This window comes from Chiloscyllium plagiosum, chromosome 25 (genome assembly GCF_004010195.1).
Source record: "Chiloscyllium plagiosum isolate BGI_BamShark_2017 chromosome 25, ASM401019v2, whole genome shotgun sequence".
Lineage (NCBI taxonomy): Eukaryota > Metazoa > Chordata > Chondrichthyes > Orectolobiformes > Hemiscylliidae > Chiloscyllium > Chiloscyllium plagiosum.
In genome coordinates, this window is record NC_057734.1 from 19,268,206 (window position 1) to 19,281,782 (window position 13,577).

The following is a 13,577-nucleotide window of genomic DNA, read 5'->3' on the forward strand; positions in this document are numbered from 1 at the left end:
GCGAAGAAACAGATACAGATACAGTAAGTGACAATAAGAGGAAAAGCAGACAGACACAATAAAGTATCGAGACAGATAAACAAATGTAAACAAAACCAAGAAGAGGTGACAGACCAAATGAAAGGCAAGACGATGGCTAAGAACCTGAAAAATCGAGAGAGGCAATCAAAGACAGAGAGAGAGAGAGACTGGAAGAGAATTACACAAAGCTAAATCTAGATAGATTCACACATGCCTAAAGATAAGCAGATGATCTGACAAGCAGACACAGAAATATAAGTAGTTGAATAGGAGTAGTTTTTGATTAGAAAATGACAAATTGTTATGATGCATACTGATCAGAATGGGTACATACAGATACTTTCAACTCTGGCAGACAGACCAAATGGGCACATTGTCCACCTTTTCTCATCTACCTGGTTTTGCATTGTTTCGATTTCAACATGTAACAGGCAGCCAATCCATTATGTGCCTTGTACAAAGCTGAATGTTCTGCCTAATGCATATCAATACTTTCTGGATGGAAGGATTTAGGGACTATAGGAACAAGAAGAGGTCATAGAGCCTGCCGAGTTTGCTCCATCTGATCACAGCTGTTTATTCACCTCAATGCTATGTTTCCATTGTATTCCCATACCCTTGATGTCCCTCATGTCCAGACAATCAATTCATGTCTTGGACATGCTCAATGATTTAGCTTCCACAGCTCTTCAGGATAGAATATTCCAAAGATTCACCACCCTCTGAAAGTGAAGCAATTCCTCATCTCCACTTTAATTGGCCTGTCCCTTATCCTGAGATTATGTGCTCTGGTTTCAGAGTCACCAGCCAGGGAGATGTATTATTGAGATCTAATTTGTTACACCCCAACCCCCAACACCCCGTAAACATCTTACCACTTTCGATGAGATCACACCCTCCATTTTTCAATACTCTTAAAAAAAACCAATATCCTCAACCTTGTCTCATTAAAAAATTCCAGGGATTAATCCAGTGAACCTTCTTTGGCACCCTCTATGGCAAATATATTCTTCCACTGATAAGGAGTCCAAAACTACGCAATGCTGCAAATGTGGTTTCTGCAACTACAGCAAGACTTCTTTACTCATGCACACAAATCCCCTTGTGGCAAAGTGCAATGTACCATTTGACTTCTTTCAAGCACTGATGTATTTAAGCTTGCTTCCAGCAGAGCTAGGTAAAGCACAACTTTAAGAGAAGTCATGGGGGCTTGTAATTGGCTGTTATGAACTTGATAAAATGTATACAGACCTGTTTCATTTCTGATGAGATTTCAGTTCTGTAGAGATCCTGAGTAAAAGGGCTGGCACAGTTTATTCACTAAATGGCAGTTCAGGATGTTTCTGATCAGCAAAATGGACTAATCGCATTAATGGATCAATAGTTATCTTATTTTATTACTGGAGCGACCATTATTAGGATGAGTGTGTCAGGCTTAATGCAGTGCACCCAGAATATCAACAGCCTTGTATCGTGGAGCTGGAGCTTTTTAAAAATAATGAGCAGGATTTTATCGCAGGCTTCAAGACCCCGAAGTCAGGATGAAATGGGGGATACCTGAGCCATCACTTACCATCAGCGCAACTTTCTCAGCAATTTTTTCGGAACAGTGTCCTAACAAGCTACCTCTAAACTCATGATCAAATTAAGGACAAATTAAATGTGTTCCTAATGTTAAAGAAAATAAGACAGAGGGGCCACGCAAACAGGAAGATCCACCAATTTCTCCACTGGGCCTGTGGGGACAGCACCTCCCCACCCGCCATCTCTGGTCACCCTGACATCCAGGTCTGATGCCCTCCCAGCTGGTCACAGTGAAGCTGGTTGGAGGTATCCCTGGCACAAAGGAAGATGGTGGTGATGGTTGGAAGTCAGTTGTTACACCTCCAGCACAATTCTGAAGGAGTTCTTCAGGGTAGTGTCCTAAGCCTGACTATTTTCAGCTGATTCATCAGTGACCTTCCCTCCATTATAGGGTCAGAAGTGGAGATGTTCCCCTCCAGGTCCCTTCCCATCCTGACTTGGAAATGTACTGTTGTTCCTTCACTGTCACAGGTGATAATCCTTGAACTCCCTCCCAGACAGAATTGTATGTCGATGTACATCAAATGGACTGCAGCAGTTTAAAAAGGCAGCCCAATCCCTGCTCCACAAGGGCAACTAGGGCTTGGTAATAAATGCTGGCCCAGTCAATGATTCCCTCATCTCTTATATGAATATAAAAAAATCTACCAGACCAACAAGTTAACAATGCTTGAATTTCCTGTGGTGTTCTTCCAGCCACCTGTTATCCCAGAAGCTTTGAATTCACATACCTTTAGAAGGACCTATTGTGTTGTCCAAGAGTGAGTGGAATTCTAATGTTTCCTTTTGTGGTTAATACTGAAATAACATATCCATCAGTGTGGTTTTATTTCTGGTTGCAGTTAACCAGCATGAGAGTTCTGGGAGCCATCTTGCAAGATTGGTTCATTTTAAAAAGATTAGCCTTCTTTACAAAATATATAATATCATCATTACACAGTCATAATAGAAGGTTTATTATTCCACTGAAGAGTACAGTTACAAAATAATTGTAAAGTTACTCCTCTCCAAATAAGTATGAAGACAATTGAACAAGTTCGAAACATCAGCCGCATCTAGTTAAAAATCACGCAACACGAGGTTATAGTCCAACAGGTTTATTTGGAAGCATTAGCTTTCAGAGCACTTTCAAATAAATCTGTTTGACTATAACCTCATGTTGTGTGATTTTTAACTTTGCCCACCCCAGTCCAACACTGGCATCTCCAAATCATGTCAGCTGTATCTGGCTTTGGATCTCACTTAAATGTCACTGACCATCATCAGCCTGCCTCACCGCAGCCTACCTATGTGGGCATAGGTAGGAGACTTGGGTCTGTTTCCACACTGTAAGTAATTTAATCTACTTATTGATTTCTTCCTTGACAGGCTGAGTCTGAGGGAAGAGGGAGATTTCAACAAAGAGCTGTGGATGTTAGCAGTCCTGAGTGTTTCAGTGGAATTAGGAGAAACATTGAACATTTCCTGGACGTTTTTTGAGAATTGTTAGTTAGGCCACCAGGTCTTTGTGTCTTTGTGTTTTCCTCTCTGGATTATGCAACTGACATTGGATCCTGCTTTGTGACACTGAAGAAGCTTTATAAATGCACCTTGGCATTCGTGATTTGCCCATTTAGTTGCCTAATGCCTATTTTAAAAGGCAAAACTCCAAGTACCCGAGCAAATATTATGTCCTGTGTACTCCCCGCAGATTAAGCTGGGAAAAATCTAATGCCATTATTAATTGAAAAATTAACAGTCACAAAATCATTTGCCACTAATTCAAGAAGTTTTAAAAAATCAAAATCAACAAACAAGCCAATGTTTTTGCGTTGAAGATATTCCAATTTTCTGAAGTCTGGGGGTTTTCCTCGCTTGCTGTAAAATGTTAACAGTGGATAGCCCGATTATTTAATGAGCAGCAGAAGAAAATATTTTGAGGAGAAACAAGAACTCCTGTGCATTCTTATCTTTGATGTGTTTAGATTAAGGTTCATGTCCCTCAGCGGCTGCCCTGGGTATGGTGCCAGGATTTGCTGGGTGTTTTATGGGCAGCAAGTGTGATGCAGCCTCAGAGAATCGACTCTAGAATTAACATACTGGAACATTAATGCCAGCTTGCCTTCTGGGCAGGGGCACTGAGGATTGGTGGATACAGTGCCCAGATACAGATTGGTGGATACAGTGCCCAGTGCTAGCAGGCTAGATTATCTCATTGATGTAATTCTACAGTCGCACAGTCACAATTGGCATCAAACAATGGTCCAGTGCCAAATGAAACTTCCTTTTAAGGAGGAGACTGTACTGATCTTAATGGGGGGTAGGAAGCAATAGGTTAGGTCTTTGAAACCACTTCTGTTCACTTATAAGGCAGGGTTTGAATTTCACTGTCAGGAAAGTCTGAAATACAACAGATTGGTTTGGCAATTGATCCTGACCAAAATGAGTGGGTAGGGGCACGGATTCTTACAGTTTGGAGGAAGCTCCAGTTGAGCATGGAGATATTTTCCCTCAGCTCTGATGTATTTCCTTAGATACAGTCTCCATTAGCGTCAGGCTGCAAAATCGTCTTGTTTCTGAATAGCATTGTCCTTGGTTCCTAGGTATCAGTGAGTGCCTTTGCAAGTCTTTGACATGAGCCCTTTCAGTGATTGACACAGTGCATTACTGGAGGCTCTGTTCTATGTTGTGCATTTTTTCCCGACCTCCAAGAAACCATGGAAACTCTTCCAGACTCAACAAAGGCCTGTGCCTGATTGTGTGTCTGTTTACAGTCTGAGAGAGAGCGAACGCAGCCCACCTCTCACCCTCAGACAGTGTCCTTGAGAAGGCTTTTTTGGCAAAGGATATGGTTGAATTTATTCTGCTTCATTACAATGCATTTTGGGCCTCAAATCCCAAAACCATCTCCTCAGAACTGCCTGTCAGTGGACACCTCAGAATTGATCAGCATCCTTTGTGCCCATGCCATCTTTAAAAGCCCATTGTGTACCCAGACAAGTGCTGCCAGTCCGGGGCTGCCCTGCAAGGTTCCCGACATTTGCCCCAGACGTGGCAGGCAGGGAGATATTGGTGCCTCATGTTGTGTGCATGGATTGATAGATCTGATGGAAGGGATGGTGCACGGGTGGGATTTTCTCTCCCTCGGGACCAGCAGTGGAGGCCATGAGACCAGAGCAGACCATGCCAGCCTGTTGTGAATTTTCCACATGGATCAGTGATTGCTCAGTCATCTGGAGGAATGATCAGCTGTGTAGGAAGGTCAATGATCTTCTCCAATCTGCCTGCGTAAGTGCCTCCATCTTCCTTCCAATATCTTTCCATCACCACCCCCCTGCCTCACCTCTATCTCTGCTACTGCACCCACCTCCTACCAAGGCTTATACTCTATTGCTCTCACTATTGCCTGCAACATCTTCCCACACAAACTCTCAATCACCCCAACCCCTGACACCATTAATCCTCATGCCCTCTGCCTACTCAGTCACTCGGGACACCTCCCCACCTGCACAGTAACAGTAACAGCTGTGTCGCACATTTTCAACTCCTTGAACTTCCATCTCCAGGAGGGAAGCAGTACGCAGTAGAGCAGAAAGACTCCAAGACAGGTTGGAGCTGCCCCATATTTAACTCCTCACCAGTTTTGTGGAGAGTGTTCTGACTCCAACTGCCCCAAGTGGCTGGTCGACCAGTTCCAGATCTCTGGACTGATTTCAGAAACTGTCCTTGGACTTACAGGGGCAACATTCCCTGAATGAAGGCTATTCCCCTTCAACTCAACAAAAGCCTGCTGACAACCATGACAAGTTCCTTCCTTAAAGTCTCTGACAACCACCATGGTAAATTAGAAGCGATATGGGTATGATATCTTTGTCTGCGGAGGCAAAGCACAAAAAGGGAAGAAAGGGGGTTGCTGTGAACATTCATGTAGGCTCAGAGTGAGTGAAGACTGCAAATGAAGGGGCAGAGATGCAGCCTGATCTAGTCCATAAACTGGGTGCATGTCCCTGGGCATATAGCGTCCTTGCTGCAGCATTAGAACGATAATTGTTGCCACAGCCTCAGGTGTAACATTGAAGTGCAGAACTGCCCTGCAAGTGGATGTGCCATTAGAGTTCTTAGATGTTGACCTAAACCGAAAACCAATGTCCATGAGCATGCAGTGGGTGTGCCTGGTACTCAATATGGGTGCCACTTGGAGCAAGGGGTGCAGTGAATTTGCCAAGCATATGCTTTAGTTTCCATGTTAAGTTTTCTTGACATTTTGCTTGTTTCCCAGATTTGGTGAGACAGGGAGCTGAATATTAATGAGATGAGCTGGGCTGTCAAGCAATAATCTCTCTTAACTGGCGACTCACCATTGCCCAGTGAAAACCTCATTGAACTGCTCATGGAAAGCTTAATGGATGGAACAATGGTGACATCAGGATGGGCCTCGTCGAATCTCTTGTCAATTCTACCACAAATCTCGTTATCATCTATGACTCTCAGACACCCAAAAAGATACTACTCAGAGAGTCTACAAAGGAATTTAAATCAATTATGTGAGTGTGGATGTAGTTTGCTATTTAAATGCAGAGAGTTTGCAGAACCTGGAGGTACAGAGGGACCTGGGTGTTCTGGTACACGAGTCTCAAAAAAATAGTTTGTACCTTATATCAAATGCAGTGTTGGTGCTAGGGGATTAGAATATAATGGCATGGAAAATTTGCTGCAGACATATAGGGCCTAGAAGAAATGTTGAACAGGCTGGACCTATAACCATTGATATCAGAAGAGTGAAACATATAAGACCCTGAAGGGACTTGATAGGGTGGATTCTGAGAGGATACCTCCCCTTTTTAGGATAAACTAGAAGTAGGGAACACAGTTTAAGAATAAGAGGTCTCATCTATTGGATGGAGATGAGGAGATCTTATTCTCTCAGAAAGCCTTTAATCCATGGAGTTTTCTTCCACAGAAAACAGTGGAGATAGAGTCATTAAATTTAATTAAGGTTGTGTAAGAACCATGATTTGGAGGTGCCGGTGTTGGATTGGGTGTACAAAGTTAAAAATCACACAACACCAGGTTATAGTCCAACAGGTTTATTTGGAAGCACTAGCCTTTGGAGCAGTGATCTGAAAGCTGGTGCTTCCAAATAAACCTGTTGGACTATAACCTGGTGTTGTGTGATTTTTAACTGTGTTAGAACCAAAGTTTGTGAGAAAAGTTGTAGCTCGGGTGCTCGTTATTATGGTTCTGTTCGCCGAGCTGGGAATTTGTGTTGCAGACGTTTCGCCCCCTGTCTAGGTGACATCCTCAGTGCTTGGGAGCCTCCTGTGAAGCGCTTCTGTGATCTTTCCTCCGGAATTTGTAGTGGTTTGAATCTGCCGCTTCGGGTTGTTAGTTCCAGCTGTCCGCTGCAGTGGTCGGTATATTGGGTCCAGGTCGATGTGCTTATTGATCACTCATCCACAGATTCAATCAATAAGCACATCGACCTGGACCCAATATACCGGCCACTGCAGCGGACAGCTGGAACTGACAACCGGAAGCGGCAGATACAAACCACCACAAATGCCGGAGGAAAGATCACAGGAGCGCTTCACAGGAGGCTCCCAAGCACTGAGGATGTCACCTAGACAGGGGACGAAACATCTGCAACACAAATTGTGTTACAACCAATTTTCATAGACAAGAGAATCAAGGATTATGGGGATAAATGAGGGACAAATAAGTAGTGTTAAGACCCGTAATGTTCAAAAGGCTGTATGGACCTACTCCTCTGTTCCTACTGTTGGTTTATTAGCAATAAAGCTCTTAAAGCAGTATTATAATTTTGACAGACATCCAAATGTAAAGTAGAAAACTGGTGATAACAGAGAGACCCGCAGAGCTTCTAAGGCCTAATTGCTCCACCTGAAAAATTTTACTGGCTTTGCAATGTGTCCTGGGGCCTCTATTGGGAAGCTATTGACTGGAAAAGTTGCTGGATCTTGTTATTGGGCCCCCCCTCTGTGGTGAGGATGTTAAAGGGAAACATGACTATATCAATATACATAAAACTAGGAAAAGAGGTCTATGGAAATAATAATTCCTCCTCTGCTATTAGCCCTTGGGATGTATAATTCTGCCTTTGGGAAAATGACTGGTCCTCACTTCACAACTGTGCACAAAGAGATCAATAAATCGAGCAAATTATAGAATTAAAGGTTAGATTAACACTGTTTGGGACAACAGCTCTTTAAAGAGATTTAATAAAATTACTTAAGTAAAATATCAATGTGAGGAAATCTCAAAGATTGGTGGACTTTCAAGCTGTGAATAAAATATTTCTTAAAGGGGCATTGTCCTCTCCAAAACTTAAATCTCTTAGTGTATTGATTTTCAAAAATAGATGTCACAGCATCAAAAAATTTTGAAGTATTTCACAGACCCATACAGTAATTCTGTCATTATGTTGGGAAACATGACAACCATTTTCCACCAAGTAGGATCCCATAAATAGCGATCAGTTAAAATTAATAAAGTTATAGTTTATTTTAATGGTTTTGGTTGGAGGACTTGCCATCCAAGATAAACAGATAACTCCCGGGGACCGAGCATAACCATTTGGCTTTTGGTTTCCAAGCAGTTTTGGTCAATGAATTCCAAAGCCGATTTGATTCCATATCTGTCTGTGATCAGCCAGACCTAAAGAGTTCCCCTTTGGAATGATGATAAAGCCTTACACACTCAGGTCCGTGTGAAATCATTTAATTGTGAATGAAAATTAATTGAGAAAATTGAGCAAATGATATGAACTATGTATCTTAAGAAAGATTTTGTTTTATTTTTAAGATGAAAATGGAATGGGTGCAGTGATTCTTCAGAATGCTGTGACCTTATAGTATTTCTTGTTGTCATAAAATAGTGACAAAAAGGCCCCGCCTTGGAACACAGCTATAGCTCATTGTCATCTCCCAGATCCCTCAGAGAAGTCAATGAAATACCAACATATCCATCACTGGACAATGTCTAAGTGAAGCATTTCTGAGGACATGAAGGAGAGGAGGTGACTGCTCAACCTCCTCAATAATGGAAAGGTTGAGAGCTTTGGAATACACCTTTCTTTCCCATTGTGCCAAGTATACTCCATTATACTGACGATACTTGCAGCAACTTTGAATGAATGGCACTTTACAGCAGTTCAGTTACTGCAAAGGTAGCATCATAGATTCAGCATTTTGCCTGTAGAGATTTGTTAATAGAACACCAACACATGCAACTGTCCAGAATCTCAGGAAAAGAGAACAATCTGCCTGCAAACTGCTGGCACACATAAACAACATGAATTCCTCATGCACCGTATTTCTTGCAAAGCCTCAATTAATTTTCGCTTTAGGTCTATCCTGTACCTTCTTTTTCCATTTTGAACAGAGCCTTATTATATTTGCATTTTTTTTTCACTCTGTCGATCATCCAGGCTTGTTGCTTTCACCAAAATGCACTGGATATTAATCATTCCACTTCCAGGAGAGGTTGAGAGGAGTTTATAGTCTGCCACAGTGCAGTTTGGGCAATTAAACAGAAGCACCAATCACTTCTCTAAATTGCTACATGTGGGAGCTGGTGGCAAACACACAAAGTGTCTGTGGCTGTTGGAAATTAAACATAAACAGATTATAAAAAGGAGTTACCCGTTGGGAAAGATAGAGTATTTACACGAGAAGATCTGCCTAACTGGACCACTAATTGGTGTTCATTATCTCACATTGATTTAATTACGTGCTGCGCATCAATATAAATTGCCTGCCGCCCACAACAGGGATCAGGAGTGAGGCTTGTGTCTAGTGATATGGGAGAAACAAATGTCTGACACCTTTTATTTTGAACATGCGGGTCATCGATCGATGTGGTGCTTCCTGTGATGGTAGGGCGATGTACTCAGTCATGTGCCTGCCGGGCATCCCCTCCTGCTTTTCTCTGCTGAAGCTGTAAACTGCCAATTAACTGGAGTGTAATTAGTGAGAGTAACATCATAATGTGGAATTACTGAGGCTGTGTGAGGGCCAGGCACATGCACCTCACGCACACTTTCATAAACCTCTTTCAGCTTCACACTGCCATTGTGTCTGCCAGTTTGCTTGTTCATATGTTTATGTGTTCATCTGTGTACCTGTCAGTGTGTATCATTGTATCTGTGTTTACAAGTGTGTGCATGGCTCTCCTTGTTTGTAGCAGTGTGTGTGTGTGTTGATGCATGGTTGTGTTTTTGTGTGCATATATCCTTGTCTCCGTTTTTTTTGTATTATTATTTTGCTGTCTGCGTGTATGTCTATTTTTTGTGTTTAAATTTGATGTATTCTTGATGAATATAACAATGTCATTTTAATATTTATCACATATAAGCTCCTGTTTAATTGGCATAACTTCCCAAAACAGACTCCAATGGATTATTCACTGTGGAAGATTGGGTGGGGGACTACTATTTAACCCTTCACTAATCCTTCTTCAGACCAACACAGTTCAAGCTAATGACAATACAGTTATATTGATAGTTGCATACAGGAATAATAAAGCTCAGCATTTGAACACAATAGCATATATATAGCCTGCTGGGTAACAACTCTATGAAACTTCTGATACCTTGTCAATTGCTATTGGCCACTAAAACAACTTTTTCCTACGAGAGTTAAACAGGGCAGTAATATTTCAACATTGGTGGCTCCACAGCAGTGATTAACCAATTACTTGGGTTGGAAGGGGTCAATCCAATTAATTTTTATCAGGCAATAATAATCCAAGTACAGTCAGCTGTATTTTATTCAGATTTTCTCAGTCACTTTCAGTTCAAGACTCAACTTAACACTGTCAGCACAATAAGAATTGATTTTTATTATCATGTAGAATCATGTTAATGAAAATAACAAGTCATGCTGCACTGATGCACAAGAGGCATCAGCATTAATATCGAGGATTAACTAATATGTATTTAAACATTGTTTTATATGCTCTAACTAAATGTGCAGCACATCATAAAGTGGCAAGCTTTACTTTGGCATGTATGGGACTTAAAAATGACCATCTATCTGGACAAGCTAACTGCAGCAGGTGCCTGGTATCATTCACACAAGGGTTGTAACATTACCAAGTTTGTTACAATCCTAATAGAAGCAATAACTTATAAAAAGGAATACAAATCTCTGACAGATCTGGGAGATGATAATGAGCTGTAGCTGCATTCCAAGAGGGGAATTATGCCACAATTTTAAGACAACAGGAAGTACTATAAGGTCACAGCATTATGAAGAATCACTGCACCTATTCAATTTTCATCTTAAAAATAAAACTGCCAAAGCACTATGCAGAGCAAGAACATTCATTTTTAAGATTGTTACTGCGACAAACTAAAATCCTTGACTAAACATTTTCTCTCAGATCTATTTGAGCGAGTTGCTATTCCATCGAATTTCAGAGTTGCTGTGAAATTTCACTAGTTTTCTTGATGATGTATCTGTATTCAGCAGGTTTGCTTGGGGTTTTGTACAGATCATCTGTCGATAGCCAAGGACTCCAAAGAACCAGCCAGAGATTACTACTGAATTATAAGGGAATAGATGATGAGGATAAGATGAAGCTGCCATAGGCGCACTCAGGAATTGGGCATTAGTCTACATGATCAATTACTATGCATCATTGATCAATATGAAAGTTGCGTTTGCTGTGCACAGGATTATTGGTATGCAACCTAAAAAATAAACTAAAATTTGCTGGATTAGTTGAAATGAAACTAAGTGAAATGAAGAGAAAACAAATGAAGTCTGGTGATGTAATGATGACCTAATTAATAAAAAGGTCATTGGTTTTAAAATGCTTCTGTGTTAGCCTGAAGGAATGTGCATGTGTTTAGATAATGTACTGTAATTCAGCACCAATAGACTGAACTGTCACAGTAACGCAGTAAGGCTTGCATTTTATTTAAAGCAGACAAAATGAAGCAAATATGGATTAGTTATCAGTTGAAATTTGTGATTGTCGTAGTATTGTCTTATGTAACTATCACATGGTTGAATGAACAACACCTGTGGACAGTGTGCCCAAGCTGAATCTGAGATCTTAGTTCATTAAAAGTCTCTTTCCGAGGTGATGCAAGCTTGGAGTTAATTGGTCAAACAATGACAAATGTGATTAGTTTGTGATGTAGTCAAACTTCATTTGCTGGAGGCTGGATGGTGTCAAGGGTATAAATGTAGAGCTGTTTTGTATGATAAGAGTACAAAACATCTTCACTCCACAATAAAATGACCTACCACAGAGAAGAAGTCATCTGACCAATGGCTGGAAATAGAGATGAGCACAGTGTTTTGCTTTGATGTTCTGTCAAAGACAATGCAATTGGATTCCATCTAAAAATGAAAGATTTCAGATGGAGAACAGTGGTTTATCCAAAGTGGCAAAAAAAGTAACAGGTTAGCTTAGTGGGAAACATGGAGGTGGTCATAGGCATAGATTGGAATTCAACAATCAAATAAATACACCTTCAAAAAGTATTCAGGATTGATTCAACTTACAATTCAATTATGAAAACCGACATACGTTCTCAGATTCATGTAATCTTAAGAGTGCATAATATTGTTCCTCACTCAGTACATGTAATATTCAAGTCCTAATGCAGTTTCAAATCATTTATACTTCTGTTACTGTACATAATGATTAATCATTCATTCAGTTGACAAAATTTAATTGTTTATTCTCTCTGGATTGACTCAAGATACTTTACTGCATGAATTTAGAGAATTCATCTTCAATAATATATCCTGGAGGAACTGTGATTATAGGACCCACTTGTTATACATTTTGATCTAATTTTTGAAGACATGAACACATTATTACCCTTCCAAGACCCATCCCCATCCATACTCAATTGGTTGCTGGCCAGGCAAGTATGGTGTAGGTATGTATTATATCGTTATTATTTGGGAAGTTAGACTTCAACATGTTACTGTGCTCTAGGATTGAGTAAAGGATACTTAAAAGTTCATTGTGTTCAAGGAGGAGGAATGAGAAACTGAGGAGCTCACTCAGAACACTGATCTAGGTAATTCTCATCTCCATAACTTTCTACAGAATCAATGGATACTGAGAAGTAGGTGAAGAGAACTATTTCTGCAATAAGTAACTCCATAAGCTATGCATCAAAACACTCAAATTAATCAAGTGCATGCAAAATTGGCAAGGGTGTGGGAAACAAGAGAGATTGTTAGAGAGAAATACCAGGGTGCACAAAATACTTGGTGAGATGGATAGCAGTAATGTAGTGAATTGAAAGTCAATCGATGAAGTCAGAACAAGGGAGAAAGTAATGAAGTCTAAATCAGTAAAACTGTGCCTGTATGTGAAAGCAGAGAGAATAGTAAATAAGATCAGGAAGTTACTGATGCAGATTGTCTTCTGGAAATATGATATTGTAGCGATAATAAAGGCCTGATTCAAGGAAGAGCGTGACTGAGTATTAAATATTCTGACGTATTAAGTATTCAGAACAGATAGAAAAAGAGGAAAAGATGGAGGTGTGATGGTATTGGTTAAGGAAAGCATTGCACTGCTGCAGGGAGAGGATGTCACAGAGAGTTCAAGGACAGAATCAACTTGGCTAGACCTAAGGAACAAACAAAGGTGTAATTATAATGCTCGGTGTGTGCTACAGACAACCAAATAGTGGGAAAGAAACACAGGACTATATCTGCAGGGACATTGCAGAGCGATGCTAACATTAAACAGCTGTTTTAATTGGAGAATATAACTACCTGAGTGTAGACTGGAATTCATAGATACAAATAATATTAAGGGTGAGGAGGGGCAAAAATTCCTAGATTGTGTTCAGAAAAACATCCTGCCGCATTATGTGTCCAGTCCAACTAGAAAGGATGCACTGTTGCAACTGGTTTTGGAAATGAGGTAAACCAAGCAGATCAAGTGTCAATGGTGAACATTTAGAAGATATTGACCATTGTATTGTAATGTTCCAG